This window comes from Callithrix jacchus, chromosome 2 (assembly GCF_049354715.1).
Source record: "Callithrix jacchus isolate 240 chromosome 2, calJac240_pri, whole genome shotgun sequence".
Classification (NCBI taxonomy): Eukaryota; Metazoa; Chordata; class Mammalia; order Primates; family Cebidae; genus Callithrix; species Callithrix jacchus.
The window spans coordinates 184,599,611-184,605,610 of NC_133503.1; positions in this window are offsets into that span (position 1 = coordinate 184,599,611).

Below are 6,000 nucleotides of genomic sequence, written 5' to 3' on the forward strand. Positions count from 1 at the left end.
ATTCACAGCCAGAAACTGAAGTGGATATGTTCATTCAGTTAAAATAAATAGGTTCTACTTCTAGCATATTTAATTTTTGTGATTTGCTGTTTTGCTAGGTTCTACCAAAATTCCTGTTCCCAAAATTAAAACCATTGTTGCTAAAAGTGAAGGATTATCATCGTAAACAAACCAAGCTTTGTTATTTTTTTAAGAAAAGAAAAGAAACCTAAAGAACACTCAGTAATAGAGATCTTACATTTTGAAATATCAAATTATTGAAAAGAGTGATGTAATTATCATCTGATCCTGCTATACCATGCTTTCTGTGAGCCTTTGAACAAGGGATTTAGAGGGAATAATTGCAATGCTGTAAAAGAATAACACCCCATTTATTTTATGTCATTACAGAAACTTGTCAAAGCATTTTGAAACTTTGTGTCCTTTTGTGAGATTAAAAAAATAATAGTTAGTTTATCTAGTACCTCCAAATAACCACTTTTCCTCACTTCCTCAGGCAAATTCAGTTATTTCGTTATATTTTGAACATCATCATTAGACTATTTTCATAGTCCTAGTTTCTTCTTTAATTCTATACCTTCTTTGAAAACAATCTATATCTCAATTTCCATTTTTATCTAGTGAAAATCAAGGCTAATTAGTGTAATAAAATAAATTAAATAAATCTATCAGTTCTAACTTACTTTGTAATTTTATTTAAAAGGTTGTAATTAGACCTAAACGTTCTCTGAGTTTGCTATTTTTTTTAAACCAGGCCATTTAAATTCAGATGTCTTTTAATGAAAGCCTATTTTTAAAATTTGTATTAGTATTTCTTCAAAGCATTATATTAAGTTTAAAAAACATGGATATTCAAATGTCATTTAACATGAGTTTTGATGATGTTAGAAGTAAGAATCCTCTGTAAACAAAAGATACTATGAAATTTCATAAGTTAAAATGTTATAAATCAGAAAAAAGGTAACAATAATAAGTAGCTTTCAGATACACTAGACGTCTTAGAATAAAAACGATAATTAGTGAAAATATAATAGCCAGATTCAAATTAGACAAGTGCATTTAATTCCGAGGTATATTTTTTCTTTGTATTAAGACTTTACAAATGAAAGTAAATATGAGTAGAAGATACAGATTCACGCAGACAAAAACAAGAGAGAGTTCTGAAGGTGAAAAGGCAAATAGATGAGTGTTAACTAACATATCACACAACTCTTCACTGCACAATGTGTGTGCCCAGGTCAAACCAGAAAATAAAGGTGGTGATTGTCACCTACATCTTAACAGATTGATGGTCAAGAGCCAGGTAGGGTCATGTGCATCATGTCAATGGAGAATCTGTCATGATCGCCAGGGACTGTCCCCCAGACAAAGACCTCTACAAAAATAACTGGCAAGATGAATATTCACCAGGGAGAAGCTGACTGATATTGAGCAACCAGTTGAACATTTAACCATAGCCACATCACATCCTCAGGTTTTGTCATAAGATTACTTCTCTTTTCTTAGGCCTAATGGGAACCCAAGGAGGCTTGTCTGAAAACCTAAAAGACAATGGAGAGAAGACTCCATGCACTGACATTTGAGTCTCCCCTTGCCCAGTCAGCATTGCATAAAGTTACAAGGCTCACCCATATATATAAAGATATTCCATTAAGTAATGTTAGTGGTTCGCATCTAACACATGCATTTATTCATTCATTAGTTAAATGAATACCTATTATGCAAATATCATGGTCCAGTGACTGCTCTTACTGATCGGGATAAGTGAGCAATAGTCAATGAGAAAGATCACATCTCTTAAGATATTTATATCCTAGTTTGGGATGGCCAACAATAAATACAGATGCAAAAATTACCTAGTAGTAAGTGCTATGAGCAAAGGAAAAAAAAAACTGGAACTGTTTAAGAAGGTTCAGGAGTTCTGGGGAGAGGAAGCAGTTCTTATTAGAGTGGCCAAAGGAGGTCTCATTTTAATGAGGTGAGGGAATTAGCCCTGTGGGCATCTCAGGATAGAGAATTCCAGACAGAATAAATAGGAAGTGCAAAGGATGCAAGGATCGACATGCTTACCAGGTTTGAAAAGGAAAGAGGATATCTCCGTGGCTAGAGAAAAGTGAGAGGGAAGTAATTGGTTATAGAGAAAATGGGAGCTAGATCTTTCATAAAGAATATACTAAATAGACTACTAATGAACAGGATACATAGGAAACAGAGTATGCAGCATGAAGAAGGAAAAATACATAAAATAAAAACTATAAACACAAGCAAAAGGAAATAGAGATAATGAAAGCAGCGGGAGAAATCTACACAAACCAAAATAACAGTATCAGCACGTTTTCAGAAACGTGAAAATCAGCTCCATCCATAAAACAGAAAAGGTACGACACTTTAGATTTTTGTAAATATCTACATAAAGCCTCATTTTCATGTTTCAGCCTACTAAAGAGAATCCTAATAGTGTGTGTGTAGGGGGTGGAGCGGTTTAAACAGGAGGCATGAGCATGAAATTGAAATTCAACTTTTCAACAACATTGCTGAATGATAGAAAATTGAACAGAATCTGCACAACTTTTACAGAAAATGCCATTTAAAATAGAATTCTGTCTGCAGCAAAATAATCAAAGGTGAAAAGCTGTAAAGATAATTGGGGAAAGAAATGACTGAAATAAATTATTTTCAAGAACTTTCTTAAGACGATATCCTCCAACAAAAGGAAAACTTAACTAAGAGGGAAGATAAACTATACAAGTATAGTGACTCCTACCCAGAACAAGTTCCCAAAATACATGTGTACAAATGTCTTAGGAAACAATTGATTTAGCTTGGGACAAGACAGTAGAAGACAGAAAGTGAAGGGACAATGGGAAAAAGTGACACAATAGAATAGTCAATATTATAGAGTAATAATAGCATAAAAAAGAAAGTGATATTTACATGGTAAAGTGTATAAAGAATAAACAAGACAATCATTAGCCCAAGGAAAATGTGTATAAAAATAGATTTTTATATATTTGACCTTTCATGAAGTATTTCCATTGGCATAATCATGTAAATACTAAATATTAGTTTAAATGGCATACGATTTTGACTATAGAGGATAGGAGATGAATAGTGAAGTATAAAATAAATCAATCTATGCATGTTGTCTTGTTTTTTTTTTTTTAATTGTTGCCATAACAATTTAACCACAAATGTTAACAAAAAATACTAGTAAATTATTTAACAGTTCTGTAGGTCAAAAGTTCCAGTGGGCTTACCTGGCCATCTCCTTCAGGTTCAATACTAAACCAAACTGTTGTCTGGGCTTCGTAACTTTCTGGAGGCTCTGGGGATGAATTCACTTTCAAGCCTATTCAAGTTTTTGTTCCATTGCATTTGTCTGTGGTTCTAAGACTGAGGTGTCTGTTTTCTTACTGGCTGTCAGCTAGGGTGGAGGTGGAGGTACCCTGAAGTCCTAGAGGTACCCAGTGGCATGTGGTGGTACTTCCACTATTCTTTTTCTCATCCTGTATAACTGCTTGCATTTTTTCCTATTGTTGCTGCAACAACTATCACAAATGTAATGGTTTAAAAATACACATGTGTATTATTTTACAGTCTCTTGGTTAAGAGTCCAACATGAATATTACTGGGCTAACATCAACATGTTGGTCAGGCTGCCATTTCCTCTAGCCGCTGCCAAAGAGCAACTATTTCCTTGTCTTTTCCAACTTTCAGAACCCACCTGCCATCCTTGGCTCATGCCCTTCTTCCTCCATCTTTGAAACCCAACAATGAGTGCCAGGGGGGGTCCTGCCCACACCACATTGCACCTACCTTCCCTCCTGCCTCCCTCTTTCACTTTTAAGGATCCTGTGATGGCACTGGTCCCACTGAGATAATCCACGATAAACCTATTTTGAAGTCAGCTAATGGGCAACCTAATATCATCTGTAATTTTAATCTCCTAAAGTCACTTAACATTCACAAGTACTAGGAGATTAGGATTATGGACAGTTGAGGAGAACATTACACAGCCCACCACAGTCTCTATTCAGTCCATTCTCCTTTTCTTATTTTTATTTAATGAATAAATCACAACCTGACATTACAGAATGAAGTACTTTTTGAGCACTGCAGATGTTACTCTGGACCTGAATTCATCATCCTTCTGCTATCCGTAGCTCACAGCCTTACCCCACTTATGTTACTGTATCGGGTCCATATCAATTCCACTTTTAAAGCGATCCTACTCCCATCTCGTAAAGAATGCTCTAAACTCTATAATCTCCAAATATTTCTCATTATATTGTAAACACAGATTAGAATTATTGTAGTATAAACAAGCCCAAGGTTCCAATGCTTTAACACAGCAGAAGATTATTCCTTTCTTGTACAAATTCCCAAAGGTTACAGCAACATTACAGGTTCCAAGAAATGTATGTGATGACTCAGTTTTCCAAGCTGATGAAGTTCCATTAATCCATAGCTACACATTTTGGAGCACATGGCTTCCTCAGTTAACACAACAGGAAGTTTAAGCAAGAGGATGTCAGTGTCTATTAAGTGCTTCAGCTGAGATATGACCTAAGTCACTTGTTCTCACAACCCTTTACTGTTGCCAGTGGGCGAGAATTAAGCAATATTTAACTGTTGGCTGTGGGAACAGGAAGGTTTACTCCTCCAAGGTTCATGAAAGGAGAGGAGAGCCGGGAGAAGATGTGCACTAAAATTTTCCACAGTACTCATTTTCATAGACACGCATGACCTTTCATAGGTCGGTTCAATCAGTGTCAATAACTTCTCAGATCTGATTCTGGGTTGCAACATTCCTTCTTAAACATTTCTCTCTCACACTGTGTCCCGCATAATTATCCAAATCATCTTCCTGCTATCTGTCTCCCACTGATCAGGGGGTCTTAGCATCACAGCTGCAAGTGATTTATCAACTTCATTTCTGTAGCCTCATTCTACAAAATATTTAGATGACAGAGTAAAAAATTATCTATGGTTAAGTTATCATTCAGTCAAACGCCTCTAGGTAGTTTAGCCAAAAAAAGTTGCTCTGTTTAGAAACACACTACAGTTTCAATCCCCCAATACAGCTCCTAGTAGCTCCCTATAAAATGTTTAAATGCTTATATAAACATTAACATCAAGACCTTTTTTTTTTTTTTGTCATTTTCTTGTAGCTGCACATGGTTATGTTGAGATACCCAGTGCTATTCTGATTCATGATTCTACATTTACTACTTCAGTTTCCAGGGTCAGAATCCCAAGCATAGTCCAGCTGATTCTTTACTTAGGATCTCACAGGGATGTAATCAAGGAGGCAATCTGGCTGCATGCTCAGTGGGAGACATGAAGATTCTAACTGCAAACACAGGCAGATTGTTGAGAGACTCAATTCACTCCTGGCTGTAGGACTCATGGTAGGTAGCTTGCTGTTGTAGGCCAGGAGGAAACAGTCTGAATTCAGGGAAGGACCTCCAAACTTTTTGAATGATTCCAACTGATAAAGGCAGGCTACCCTCTGATAATCTCTCTTTTGATTAACTTAAAATGGATTAATGTAGGATGTCAGTTACATCTGGAAAATGCTTTAACATTGTTGATATAATACAACCCAATCAGAGTGACTCTCATTTCTTTCCCACATAATGTAACCTAATCATGAGTGTGGTGCCAGGAATTGGAGAAGATAGGAGCCATCTTAGAATTCTGACTATCACTAGGGTCCTGTCTTCATCTTTCAAACACAGATTTGTGGAAGGTCTCCTCTTTAAAACAGTTGTACCATTTCAGAAGGCTGTGTGAGTGTATTGTCACTGACTGTGTAATGCTTGCAGTAAGCCCTTTCCAGCTAAAAAAAATGATTTCTTCATCCAGGTGAGGTGGCTCATGCCTGTAGTCCCAGCCCTTGGGAGGCCTACGTGGGTGGATAATGAGTTTAGGAGTTCAAGACCAGCGTGGTCAAGATGGTGAAAACTTATCTGTACTAAAAATACAAAAGTTTGCTGG